This window comes from Neoarius graeffei, chromosome 16 (genome assembly GCF_027579695.1).
Source record: "Neoarius graeffei isolate fNeoGra1 chromosome 16, fNeoGra1.pri, whole genome shotgun sequence".
In the NCBI taxonomy this organism is placed as follows: Eukaryota; Metazoa; Chordata; class Actinopteri; order Siluriformes; family Ariidae; genus Neoarius; species Neoarius graeffei.
Genome location: NC_083584.1, coordinates 9,981,376 through 9,997,046, shown reverse-complemented (window position 1 = coordinate 9,997,046; position 15,671 = coordinate 9,981,376).

Here is a 15,671-nt window from a genome sequence, read left to right as displayed (position 1 = left end):
ACCGGCTCTGGGGCTCCTGCAGCTCTCTGAGGTAACATCAGCAAGCTAATATAGATCTTCATTCATATTTACATTTTTTTTTTTTTTTTGTTACACAACTATTCAATGCTGACTGTGAACAGTGACATCCTTTACACCTAAATCCTTTTTTTTCCAAATCGAAATGTAAATTGTTTAAAAACTATAAACTGTTTATCTTTATTTATACTATTTATTTCTGAAAGACATTTTACATCGAAGAGTTTGACGGTTAGCTAACCGTCCGTCATAGCATCATATGTGCTGTCATTCTGTCATTGATCAATTAATTAATCAATCAAGGTTCGAAGTGCGTGTCAGCCCTGTGATGACCTGGCGACTTGTCCAGGGTGAACCCCGCCTTTCGCCCGTAGTCAGCTGGGATAGGCTCCAGCTCGCCTGTGACCCTGTAGAACAGGATAAAGCGATTAGAGATAATGAGATGAGATGAGATGAGATGAGATGAGATGAGATGAGATGAAGGTTCGAAGTGTGTGTCAGCCCTGCGATAACCTGGCGACTTGTCCAGGGTGTACCCCTCCTCTTGCCCATAGTCAGCCGGGATAGGCTCCAGCTTGCCTGTGACCCTGTAGAACAGGATAAAGCGGTTAGAGATAATGAGATGAGATGAGATGAGATGAGATGAGATGAAGGTTCGAAGTGTGTCAGCCCTGCGATAACCTGGCGACTTGTCCAGGGTGTACCCCTCCTCTTGCCCATAGTCAGCCGGGATAGGCTCCAGCTTGCCTGTGACCCTGTAGAACAGGATAAGCAGCTACAGATAATGGATGGATGGTTCAAAGTTCATGTCAGCCCTGCGATAACCTGGCGACTTGTCCAGGGTGTACCCCTCCTCTTGCCCATAGTCAGCCGGGATAGGCTCCAGCTTGCCTGTGACCCTGTAGAACAGGATAAGCAGCTACAGATAATGGATGGATGGATGGTTCAAAGTTCATGTCAGCCCTGTGATGACCTGGCGACTTGTCCAGGGTGTACCCCGCCTCTTGCCCATAGTCAGCCAGGATAGGCTCCAGCTTGCCTGTGACCCTGTAGGACAGGATAAGCAGCTACAGATAATGGATGGATGGTTCAAAGTTCATGTCAGCCCTGCGATAACCTGGCGACTTGTCCAGGGTGTACCCCACCTCTTGCCCATAGTCAGCCGGGATAGGCTCCAGCTTGCCTGTGACCCTGTAGGACAGGATAAGCAGCTACAGATAATGGATGGATGGATGGATGGATGGATGGATGGAGGGTTTGAAGTTCGATCCAGTACAGTAAATTCAGGCTTCTGTGGAAAATCTGAAGTAGCCAGGTAAAAAAAGTAGTAGGTGGTTCTGGAATTTGGAGCATCAAAGCCACTGCGGTTTGCCAAAGGCACGCTAATGCTAGGTTGGGGTCTGGGGGCCAGTCAAAAGTCAAAGTCCTTCCCATGCCAGGACCTGGTCTTCCCGGGCAGTCTCCCGTCCCAGTATTAACCAGGCCCTTAAGGTGCATTGGCCGTCGCCAATCTCCACTTCTATAGCCCTTGGCCTTTCGCCTATACAGCTAGGGTTACAGTGAGGGGCTGATTCTCTGGTAACTGCAAGAGTTTGACTCCCCAACGTGCCTTGCCAAACGGCTGTAGGTACCATTTTTATGATGGTCTTTGGTATGACCTGATCGCAAGGTGGACACACTAACCACTAGGCCAGCTCACAGTCTCTGGGTGCATGTGCCCCGTGAAAATTTTGAAATCTACATGCCTTCTGGTGCACTCTCAGAGAATAAATTACTAACAATTTCCCCGTAAAATACTTGCAAAATGCATATGAAATTTCCCTCTAGATGTGTGTGTGCTTGGCTTACCCTCTGTAGTATGCTGCCTGGCTCTGCAACATAACTACATGTGCTACAGCGTGGTCATGTGGTCTGGCTCAGCCAATCAGAGTGCAAGAATCGATCAACAAATATGGTGTCGCTTCCGGTCATGCTAGACCCGAATCGAAGACAATTTCGTGGTGGAATAATTGGCTTTGAAGCAAATTATGGACAGCAGAGACAATATAAATTGCTTGAACATTGAAAGGCAAATTTTTATTTCTTTCTGGGATCTAGTAGCTGGCGTAAACTGTCTGTGTAGGCGGAGAAAACCACCTTGTGGACGTCTCTGAAATTGATGTTTGTTTGTTTGTTTGGGGGAGCAGCTTCCGCACCACGTAGAACCTCTTTACAAAGCGAGAACCTTTCACAATCCACAGAACCCTCGACAAGGAATGTATAGGTCTACATCTGTGATTTCCTGATTTATTGCAGACACCCATTACAGTAGCCAGAATATCATCCGAGTCCATTAGGCCCATTAAACCACAGCTTGCAAACCATAAGGTCAACACCAGAGACCACCAGAAGTCTGTAGGACACTTTTCGATTCCATTAAAAAGCCATCAAGGATGAGTCAGGGGTCACTGTTATGACATTTGCATTGTGATATACAGGAAGCTATCAACAAGATACAGTGGCATGACAGATCAAGAAGAAGCAAAGAAAACATCTGATGGTAACAGTGTTTTGGGGGTTTTCGTTTGTTTGCTTGTTTGTTTGTGGAGAATTAGGTTGTAGCTATTATCACATAACAGACCTGGCATGTTACATTTCAAACGTATCCAATGCCCCTTTTCACAATCTAAAATGAACCCCTCTACAATGATCCCATCCATCAGGGCTTTGCTTTGTTTTCTTTCATCTATGCAAATTTAATTCCCAACTTTTAGTTATCTGACCTACATTTAACCCTCTAAACGCTCCGACTCAATACAACGGGCAAAGTAATCTTCCTTAAAGTAGTGCTTCTCAATCCTGGACCTGGAGAACCAATGCCCTGCACATGCTGATATCTCCCTTCCCCTAACCCATCATGTGATTCACTAATTAAATTATTGGTCAAGTAGTGGTACAAAAGGACCAGGATTTAGAAAGCCTGCCTTAAAGTTTCTGTGCAGAACCTGACAATAGGAAGGAAGTCTCCCTTTCAGAATAGATCCTAAGTACCACCGAATTCGAGCAATCAACCACCCAAAGAACTCGAGGACAACCAACCACCACAAGAACCCTCCAGGAACCATCTTTTTTTTTCAAACAGTCTACAGGATGCAACACAAAAGCAGTACTCACGTTTGACATCAAGCTAGAAGTTTGACGAACCTCTCAGAAGACCAAGGAGGAGAAGTTGAGCATCGGAAGAAAGTCCATATCATAAGTCTTCATGCGAAAGTCCTGGAAATAAAGTGTCCCAGAGTTGCAATAACCACTTGCTGAAGGTGAGTCCATCATCAGTGATGCTTCTGATATCTGTCTGTTCAGCATTCAGTGCTCACATTAAGGAGAGTATATTAAAAAAGAAGAAGAAGAAGCCAAGGCTCCAGCAGAGAGGCTATTTCAGGACACACAGTGAGAGGCCATAATTAGATTCCCTCGAAGACGTTTGGTCTGGATACACAGACGTCTGGATGAACACACACACACACACACACACACACACTAAAAAAAAAAAACATTTCTCTTACTGCTGTCATTTTCTACACAGAATAAATGCCTATAAAACTTTACAGGGAAATAAATAAGCCTGGCTAGTGATTATAGGCTTAAGACTCAAATATATGAGGATTTCTACATAATTTCACAATTTTTGTCACCTCTGTGACGAGGTCCAATCAGGACAAGGGAGAGAAGAATGGTGTCAAAACTCATGCCCTTCGTGGACATACTTCAGAAACCTTAAGAAATAAAGTTCAGTCTTTAAAGTTCAACCTGATTCCACATTTTGATATCCAAATTACCAACTCAAAGCTGACATTTAAGGCGATTATACACTTTTTGGTCAGTGTTGCCAGGCAATTGCACTTCGACACTTTCCCATTGAGATTGGACAACATAATTTCTATCTGAATGATTTTGATTGTTTTGCGCAACTATTTATTATTAAGATCATCCAATCAGAGCGCTAGCAGTGAATCACATGACCACTAGAGTGAAAGCTTCTGAAATTTTCAACAAAGATGGCGGCGTCTCCGAGAGTGGAGCGAAGAAGAAGAAATAAAGATAACTTATATCTTTTTATGGCGGTAAGTTGTTCTGTGTAAACCCAAAGTGGTGAATTTACCTCATCAAACGCTGAACCAACAGACATCTATTTTTATGCTCAGGTTGGAATTAAGACATTGATTTATTTTTTTTTCAGCTAAGTATAAACTGCCATTAGCACCATAACCACTGCTCCATAGAGATTGAATGGGATTTAGCTGAGTAGCAGTGTTTTTGCTAACATAGTTAGTTGAAAGTTATCGCTAGCTATGTCGGGATAACGTTAGCTCTCTTGCATCAAGTTAAAAGTGATGATCAGCTCGTGTTTTTTTTTTTTTTTTTCTGGTGAGTTGTAATAGAGATTGAGGGAAATAAAAGCTGAAGTCAAGACAAAAGGCTGATGATACACGGGGCAACTTTTTGGGCAATGTTGCCAGCGACGGGCAACCAGGTGAGACACAGAGCAACTAATTAGAGCAACAGACAATTGGCAACAACCAATCAGATCAGAGTGTAGGTGCAATTGGTAATTAAGTGATCAATCTCATTAAATCAGTCTCATTAAATCAGTCTCATTAAATAATACCTTTAATTCTGATGCTTAATAATAAATTATCAAACAGCTAAATTATGGTACATTCCAAATTATTATGATCACTTACCGTATTACATAACTCATATGCACCTTGGAATTCTTTTGAGATTGGGCGACTTCCAAAAATATCGGTACAACAAATAAACACACAGTTTCAGTAATAATTGAATTTATTATAACAAAGATAAAAAAATGAATAATAGCAGTTGAAATCTTCAGCAAACAATGAGGTGTGTGTGTGTGTGTGTGTGTGTGTGTTTGTGTGTGTGAGTGTGTTGTGGTGAAGACAGAAGATTAGCTTTGTGTTGCTAGCTACCGTAAGACAAAAGAATGCTAGCTAAGATGTGTTTGTGTGTGTGTGTGTGAGGCCTTGTGACCACGTGTTTCTAAGTAAAACAAGAGAGTTAGCTTTGGTTGCTAATTGAGATGTGTTTGTGTGTGTGAGGCCTTGTGACCATGTGTTTCTAAGTAAAACAAGAGATTAGCTCTGTTGCTAACTAAGGTGTGTTTGTGGGGGGAGGATGATGACCTCGTGGTCCCTTGAGACAATACAATTAGCCCTGGATGCTAATGAAACAAAAGAATTAGCTGTAGCAGCTAATTCCACTGAAATCTTGATGAGGTCAAAATATGTGTAATAATGAAATTAAAGGTTAGAAAGGAATAGAGAGAGAGCATGCAACCTATCTATTAAGCAATTGAGAGATCAACACAAATAGAACAGTCATTCATTCAACACCCTAAGTGTTTACAGTGTACACAATTAAACCGTTCCTGAGTTTAAATTCACACTTCTTCATAAAGCTAATTCCTAAGACTAGTTTTTCTGCCCAAATGCCAGTCTCTTACTTCAGTATCTTGCTCCCAGTGCAAGATTATAGAGATGTTCCGAAACTTTTGGAGTCCACAGGAGCACGTGAGTCGCTTCTGTAGAAAGGAGAGAATTCTTGGTCTGATGCTTGTAGTTCGTGGGGAAGAAGTCTCTGATCAATAATGTGCACAGCGATTTAGTCAGAAGGAATCCTGTCGCTTCTAACTTTAATTAACTGCTTCGGGCGGCAGTTCGTAACGTTACTATAATATGAAAAAAAACGGTTATAACTCAATCTGAGTTTAAAATCGCGCGATTCTGGAGTCTACCGTGGCTAAGGGTAAACAAAAACGTGCTGAATTCTTACTTGCAAAGCAGACGTCTGTATCTTGGATGCTCTGGTGAGCGGGCCTCTTTATCTCTGCAGAACACGCCGGTTGCGACGAGTTTCACAGCACCAAAGAGGAAGAGAGTAGCGTGCCTTAGTCTCTTATGGAATCATGGAGGAAGTGACGTAGGTGATCCCGCCCAGGCATGACATAGGTCAACGCGGAAGTTGGCTGATGGGAAATGTAGTTTCTTAAAGGGACTGTGTTACCTACAAGAGCAAATCTGTTGCCAGGGAGACAGACACCGCAAAGATGGACACTGAAACATTTGTCACTTTTGTCTTGGCTTCAGCCTTTATTTATTTTACTCAAGCACGTATTACTTCTGGAACAAAACTGAATAGATCCTCTGGTCAGAAGATAATTTGCCTTTCTCATCTCATCTCATTATCTCTAGCCGCTTTATCCTTCTACAGGGTCGCAGGCAAGCTGGAGCCTATCCCAGCTGACTACGGGAGAAAGGCGGGGTACACCCTGGACAAGTCGCCAGGTCATCACAGGGCTGACACATAGACACAGACAACCATTCACACTCACATTCACACCTACGGTCAATTTAGAGTCACCAGTTAACCTAACCTGCATGTCTTTGAGGTCACGCCACATCCATGTATCTCGTCTCGTGGGGGAAACCGGAGCACCCAGAGGAAACCCACGCGGACACGGGGAGAACATGCAAACTCCGCACAGAAAGGCCCTCGCCGGCCCCGGGGCTCGAACCCAGGACCTTCTTGCTGTGAGGCGACAGCGCTAACCACTACACCACCGTGCCGCCTAATTTGCCTTTATTTTAACATTTAGAAGTCAAAATAACCGCATTCCTCTGTTAACAATAAACACTTTTTAAATCACTTTAAAAATGCTACTAGCCTCAATCACATGTGCTAAAACTAATAACTGACACATACATCACAAAAACATCATCGTTTAATTCTCATCTCCGCAAAAAAGACAAAAGGGCGTGGAGCAGGAGATGCTGCTGAGGAGGAAAAGGGCGTGGCAGAGCTCCTGAAAGGCTTTCTTTCTTTTTTAGATCCCGAAGTTTGTACTGTTTCGCTCTCGGGTTCCACAAGTAGCCGTGCTCTGGATGTGAATTAGATCAGACGATAAGTTCGACAGTCTTTATTACAATTTACAAAAATCTTCTTCTTCTTTTGGCTGCTCCCAATTAGGGGTCGCCACAGCGGATCTTTTGTCTCCATTGCTCCCTGTCTTCCGCATCCTTCTCTACCACACCTGCCACTTTCATGTCCTCTCTCACCACATCCATGTATCTCGTCTTTGGCCTTCCTCATTTTCGTTTGCCTGGCAGCTCCATCCTCAACATTCTCCTTCCCACATACTCTGCATCTCTTCTCAGGATGTGCCCATACCATCTCAGTCTCATCTCTCTTAGCTTCATTCCCAAGCTCTCCACATGTGCTGTCCCTCTGGTGTGTTCGTTCCATTACAATTTACAAAAATAAAAAAACAAAAATCATGAGCTGATCATCACTTTTAACTTGACGCAAGGGAGCTAACGTTATCCCGACATAGCTAGCGATAACTTTCAGCTAACTATGTTAGCAAAAACCACCGCTAGTCAGCTAAATCCCATTCAATCTCTATGGAGCGGTGGTTATGGCGCTAACGGCAGTTTATACTTAGCTGAAAAAAATAAATCGATGTCTTAATTCCAACCTGAGCATAAAAATAGATGTCTGTTGGTTCAGCGCTTGATGAGGTAAATTCACCACTTTGGGTTTACACAGAACAACTTACCGCCATAAAAAGATATAAGTTATCTTTATTTCTTCTTCTTCGCTCCACTCTCGGAGACGCCGCCATCTTTGTTGAAAATTTCAGAAGCTCTCACTCAGGTGGTCATGTGATTCACTGCTAGCATGCTGATTGGATGATATTAATAATAAAAAGTTGCCCAAAACAATGAAAATGGTTCAGATAGAAATGATGCCCCAATCTCAATGGGAACATGTCGAAGCACAATTACCCAGCAACACTGCCCTAAAAGTTGCCCCGTGTATCATCACTTTCAGACACAATTAACCTGACATCTCTAACCATCAATACCAGGAAAGGTTAAGAAGATACCAAAACAGATCTGACTAGCTAACCAGATCACATGTCAGGGATGGACAAATGATTAAAAAAAAAAAGACTTATCCCACCAGGCAAAGAAAAGCTCTCTAGATACATTTAACCACAAGATTATGCATTTTGCTTCCCAGAGAGTTATATGGCCAAAAGTATGTGGACTCCTGACTATCACATCCATATGTTCTTGTTGAACATCTCATTCCAGATTTACTCCCTCTTCCCCTGTTATAATAACCTCCACTCTTCTGTTCTAGATTTTGGAGTTTTGTGTTCATTCAAACCGCTCGGGTTCTTCCACTCCAACCCGAACACACCATTTCTTCATGGAGCTCGCTTTGTGCACAGGCGCATTGTCGTGCTGGAACAGCTCCAGGAAAAGAGAAATTATAATGCCAGAGCATGTAATACATTCGATACAATTGTGTGCTTCCAACTTTGTGGCGACAGTTTGGGGAAGAACCTGATACGGGTGGAAAGGTAAGATGACCATATAGTGTTCCTGCACATTCCTGGACATGATCTTCTTGACAGCCCTGTGATGATCTGGCGACTTGTCCAGGGTGTACCCCGCCTTTCGCCCATAGTCAGCTGGGATAGGCTCCAGCTTGCCTGCGACCCTGTAGAAGGATAAAGCGGCTAGAGATAATGAGATGAGATGAGATCTTCTTGACAAGTTTTGTATGAATCCGAACTAATGCAAGCTGTAAAGATAATTCTACTGACAGCCAGATTGCCGCCTCGGCTGATGTGTGTAGTGCAGTAGGTGGTGGAATTTGGAAGAACGTGCTGTAGTTACAGCATCACAGTCGCATCCCAACACCATAAAGTGTATTGTGCTGAAAGGTAAAAACAAAAAGTTTTGTTTCACAAAATTAAATTTAAAGTACAAATAATGCTTAACAGTTGTTCCACGAAATCGAGTCGTGCATACATGAACTGATAGGCGACGAGGTGCGTAGCACCAAGATTGACGAGATTGAGTGGAATAACTGTTTTATTCTATCCATATTCACTGGTTTTGAGAAACGGAGCATTTTTATTTTTATTTTTTACAAATTCGATCAATAAAAACTTTATTCAAAACGTCAGACTAAATCATTTCTGCTTAGAAGGTAAACAAAATTTGTGAAAAATGTGATAATAATAATAATTCTTGAAAAAATATGTATGTTCTTACCATGATAAACTTTTATTACACACATATATATATATATATATTTTTTTTTTTTTTTGGGGGGGGGATGTTTCTTCTTTAGAGTTTTTTGGTGGTTGGCAAACAAACTTAAAGCTGCATTACTGCCACCAACTGGCCTGGAGTGTGGAACAGGAGATTAAAAAAAAAGTTAAAGTCCTTCCCACGCCTCAGTACCTGGTATTCCTAGGCAGTCTCCCACTCAAGTACTAACCAGGCCCAACTCTGATGGTGGCGCATCGGGGGGTGCCGATCTCCGTTTCCATAGCCCTCGGCCTCTCGCCTATTACATAGCTAGGGTTACAGTGGGGGGCTAGTCCTCTGGTAACCACGAGAGTTTAACTCCCCATGCACATCTGTATTGCAGCATGCCTTGCCAGATGGTAGTGGGTACCATTTTTATGATGGTCTTTGGTATGACCCGACCGTGAATAGAACTCACGATCTCCCGATCAAGAGGTGGACACGCTACCACTAGGCCACTAGTCGGTTGGAACAGGAGATACTGGGGTCAAAAACTATATATTCTTTTAGCTATTTCTGTTTCTTTTAAATACTTGATAACAATTCTTGGGGTTTTGTTTTCAAGTAGAGTTTTTATTTCGTCCTCGGTTAATTCTCCAACATGCGCTGCCATTTTGTTTTTCTCTACTCACGGTATATCAGCTGATATCCTCGTAGTAGAGTAGCCGATCAGAGTGTACGATTGCTCGTATCCACTGAATGTGGACAGAATAATAAAAATTACATATTAGCCGAGACACAAAGTCTGCTTGCCCCAGGTTATGGGGCTACTTAGTACAATTAGTGGTTCAATTGAAAACGAATACTTTTAGTTCTGCCTTTGCAAGTGAACAATTGACAAACAACTGAAAAAAGCAGCATGAATCTGGTCCGAGCCACGACGTAAGTCCGTGGTGACCGTAACAGATTGGACAGTCCTGGTCAGCATAACGAGCCAACATGATGTCTAGACTTTTTGCCAGAGGAAAATGCTTCTTTTTCTCATATATTTAGGGACCAGGCTCCAGTATCCCAACAGTATTGATGATTTTAACCAGAGAAAGAGAGAGAGAGAGAGCTCAGAGAGTCATTAATAATAATAGCTTTACCATTTAAGAATCATGCTTTTGAGAAGATGAACCCGGATCAAGACCGACCTAAAACAGACCAATAACAACATCTTTAATGGGCCAATTTAAGTCAGACTAGACCGGCTCAGTAATGGACCTCCATTCTCACTAGAATATCAATATCTTACTGGGATATCTTTTTCTTTTTTTCACGACTAAGTCACAACAAATGTTTGTTGACTGTTCAACACATATACTCAGCAAAAATAAAAACTTGACACTCATTATTTTTCAAATAGTGTTTAGAAACTTTTCTTGAAAGAGTTCTTGTTGTGATTATGGTTAAATGCATTGTCAAGGGCATTACGTCACACATTCATTCTACTGGTCGGGCCTACGTAGCACGTGCGAGAGCACTGCACGCTAAAATCACGTTTCCACGTGACACAAGTGACGTGACCTATTGATACACGTGCAATTGATCTCACGGTAGCAGAGTAGAGTGTCATCTCAGAAAAACAAGGTTTTATGGTTAATTATTCGTTCATTTGCAATGCCACGACTGTCAAACATTCAGCGTGAACGTGCCATTGGCATGCTGAATACGGGAACATCCGTCACTGACGTTGCGAGGGTTATGGGATGCAGTCGACAGACCATCCATAATCTCCAGACACGTCTCCATCAAACTGGCACCACAGCCTACCGTAAGGAACCCTCCACAGAACTTGCAGGAGCTTGGTACCATGTTGGTACAAATATGGCGGCGCATTCCCCAAGCTGTGTTCAGACGCGTCATCCAATCCATGAGGAGACGTTGTATCGCAGTTGTGAACGCCCATGGAGGACACACCCGATATTGACATGATTTCATTAAGTTGTGACTCACAGTTTTTGATCATGGACATTGTCGTCGCATTTCCGGTGGAACCGATTCCATGACAAACATGATCTGTACGCTATAGCATCTTTAATGACAAGATAATTGAATACAGTCGTTATTTCAAACCTATTTTCCAAAATGTTCAAATTATTGACTTTGAAACGAGTGTAAAGTTTTTATTTTTGTTGAGTATAGATAGATTATACAATGCTTTAAAATTACACTGCAATCTGCAGGAAACGCTCCATCTTTTCATATGCCGTGTTTACCTACTAATTAAGTTGTTAATTAACTCACGTAATTAATTATTTGTCAGAACACTTCTGTAACTCTCCGTCTGACCCATCGGATTTCAATATTTAGCCAATGATGAGGTCTGTTTGGCTGCCAACTGTCACGCTAACTGCAAAACAGCGCGGCTCGACGTGCACACAGGTCTGTTCATCATCGTCAAATAATCCTGTAAACGTGTCAGCGTCGATCCAACACTGGCACGCACTGCCACCTTCACAGACTGATGTTTATTGACACTTTGCTGCGTTAGTTCCTAGCACTAAGCCAGACGTTGCATTTTAATATCCAGCCTAGCGTAATTACACCAGAGTTCTACCTTTTAGACGCAGCAAGGTCTGATGTACTGCATTAACACCTGGACACGAAGGTCAGTTCAGCACTGTAATTTCTACACTGTACTGTAGGTGTGAGAGTTAATTCAACACTGGGGATTTGTGTGTGTGAGCTGTGTGTAGGTTTATGAATTTGCAGTAACATCATTCTGGTTTAAAATTAAATGACACTTTCAAGTGTGAACACGTCTTAAAGGAATAGTGTGGTAGAAAATCTCATTTGCACAGTTGTCCTAATTACTCCAAGGCAAGCTACGTGTCCAATGTTTGCTTTGTTAGTTTTGCACCGGCGCTCCGAGGCAACCGAGTAATGGAATTCTGTCTCATCCAAAATCTGTTCTGTCAATACGTGCTCAGATCTGAAATATGCCTGCTCCAAGCAGCAGTGCCGTAATCTAACTTTTTACATTTTTAAAAAATTTTTTATTATCATTTTTTTTTTAAGAGCAGCATGGATCGATGTTTATTAAGGATGCACTGAAATTTCAGCTACTGAAAGTTTTCTTCCAAAAATGGCAAACAGTTTTCTGGTTAACTTTTTATGTATCGATATATCTCTACATCTGGGACATTGAGAACTACAACTGTAACATATTTAAAGCTAGACGGCCTTTCAGATTTTTCAACTGTAGGTCATAAAAAGAATTTTCCCGACACCCAATTATTTTTGTTTAGTGACCGAAAGCTACTGAACTCGAATCACAGACTTCCAAATTTATTAGATTTTTTTTTTTTCAAATAGAACAATTTATCTCCAAGTGGCCGTAAATTCTCGGCTATTTTTTCCGGCTTCACCATGACCCAATACAAGATACTACATCACGCATCACATCACATGGTTGGCTTTCCTCGTTCACGCAAGGCAAACAATTGTGGGATACAAATTTGAAACAGGAGAGAAAAATGGAGGACGTGAGTGTGAGAATGAAACGTGAAAGACCGACTACAGTAACGGAAAGAAAGCGAGAAGAAAAGACGTTATGTTATATACGAAGGAAAGGAAACGCAGGACCAAACTAATAAATATCGGCACTCGGCGAGCACCTCGGTGTGATCAGCTGTTCGTTTAGCGACGGAATGATGGAACTGTCAGTGCATGGTCAAAGGTAAACCTACGCATGCGCACATGGACTTCCTCTGTCTACTTGACTGCGCGATTTCATGCACATTATTTGCTTTAATCCCCTCAAATTAAATAACTTCCCAGCCACAGAACAGAACAGCCTGATATTTTGTGAGATATTACAGAAATAAACATATATCACAATGACCACATTTCAGACGGAACTAAATTTAATCGATTTTATGAAACCGAAAGGACGTCCAGCTTTAAATGATATTGGCTGGAGTTGAGTGGTATATCAGATATGTTCCAGAGTATGAAGATGAATAGCTGAATAGAATATATCTGATATATCATGAAAAAAGCTATCATTATTATCTCATCTCATTATCTGTAGCCGCTTTATCCTTCTACAGGGTCGCAGGCAAGCTGGAGCCTATCCCAGCTGACTACGGGCGAAAGGCGGGGTACACCCTGGACAAGTCGCCAGGTCATCACAGGGCTGACACATAGACACAGACAACCATTCACACTCACATTCACACCTACGCTCAATTTAGAGTCGCCAGTTAGCCTAACCTGCATGTCTTTGGACTGTGGGGGAAACCGGAGCACCCGGAGGAAACCCACGTGGACACGGGGAGAACATGCAAACTCCACACAGAAAGGCCCTCGCCGGCCACGGGGCTCGAACCCGGACCTTCTTGCTGTGAAGCAACAGCGCCAACCACTACACCACCGTGCCGCCCTATTATTATTATTATACATTCCTTTCGGGTGTTCAATGCGTCTTTGTCTTTCAAAATTCTCTCAAAATCTTCCGTATTTATCGAAGCAAACCTGGCGGCCATGTTCATTTACAAATTGTCACAGTTGCTCACTCACTAGCATGGAAGTTTTACGTCTCCGATGCGTGACGTCGTGTTGCCTTGACAACCATGCAATATTGTAAACCATATTCAACGCTCATTCTCCATCGGGTAGAGTGACGTAATACATGTAGGATAAGCGATATGCTAACAATATTGCATGCTATCAAACCAGATGAATGAAACCCACTAGAAGGGAATAGAACACATGTTTTTATTCCATGGGAAAAGTGGCCTGTATGTATAATAATTCCTGATGTTTCACTCCGATTATGTCACTCCCAGTGTTTAATCGCTGACTCAGATGTGCGTTGTCAAAATAGTGAGCTGGTTCAAAATTAAAATTCTTTTGATTAACATTTTTGTGAGCGTGTGTGTGGATGTGTCCATATAATATAAAAAACATTACATGGTGTCACAAAGATATGAAGTTTATCTTCTCGTGTTGAAAATATTTTCACTTGTTCACTTCACTCACTCGAAGATAAACTTCACTGACTTTATCAATGATATTTTTTTTTCCGAAATTACCTGCCAGTTTTTCAAATTTTGTTTTATTCAGGCATTCATTTTGTTTCATTTAAAAACAACAACAGCAACGGTGTCCTGTATTTGGTTTGGGCCAGGAATTTCATTTCACTCATACACATGTGAACATGTTTAAAGTGCTGATGACACGTTTTTGACATCTTTGGCGATGTTTTATAACATAAAAAGTAATTCCCGATGATCCATATATTAATTCACGAAGGCGCCTATTTTACAAGTTATGATAAAAAACGCGGCTATTTGGGCAAATTTGACGGGGCTGCAGCACCCAGGAGACGAAAGAGGAGGAGGGGCTATATGACGTCAGCGAAAGAACCTTCCTCCTAACTTACCAGTTTGTTGTTGATGCGGCAGGTGTTCAGTTTATCATTATTAGTATTTTTATTAGACATTATTAGACATTATTTTATATATATATATATATATATATATATATATATATATAGTTATTATGCCTTCGCGTTGTGTTGCCGGCTTTTGCTCCAAAACCCACAAGGATGGGGTAAGTTTATTCAAGTTTCCCAGAGATCCCGAGCTGCATGCGAAGTGGGTGAAGCAAGTCAGGCGCACTCGTGACAAGTGGGAGCCCTCACCAACATCCGTCCTGTGCTCTGAACACTTCGATTTGGATTGTTTTGACACCCTTCCCAGCTTAAAAGAATCTCTTGGGTGTTCAGTTCAGCACAAACGTGTGTTATTACCATCAGCAGTGCCTACAGTATTCCGGAGGGGGTCTACTAGTAGCTATGCCGGATCCAGCAGTCACCTAGGACAAGGCGACTCCTCCAAAGACAGTCCTCCTGTCAGAACATGTGTTGAGAAACGACATAAGATAAAGGTACGTAGAGCTATAGAGTGCTCCGACATGATGCTAAAAATAGTAACCATGCGGTCTGCGCGGCCATCTTGGAAGTGACTCGCTCCAGAGCGCTCATAGAGTACACATCATAGAGTACACATTCATGATAATCATAAATGTAATCATTAAGTCGGCGTGATATCAGTCATGTATTTGCTTGTGAAAGCTTGCGGCTTTCATGTAACTGCCGCCTAGCAACGAGAGGCAAAGGGTAAAGAGGGTAGGCTATCATAGATTCTATTTGGAAGAGATCAATACATGATTGCTTAAAAATGAGGTATTTTAACAATTTGCATCTGTTTTGTGATTATCGTGACACTTGTGTGTTATATAGAACTGTATGTCTTATCAGCACATCGAGGATCTTCCACCGGAGGCTTTAGCAAGTACTCGTAGCAACACTACACTTTACCCTTTGCCATGCGTTGTTAGGGAACGGTAGCAAGTACCCCGATGACCGACTTCAAGAATATGTAGAAAAAATTTAGAAATTATACTTTCCAAAAGTCATCTGAGCTTAGTGTATTGCATTTCCATTTATATTGTAGGTTCTTGCTGATGTTTTTGCGGAGTATGACGCAGCTG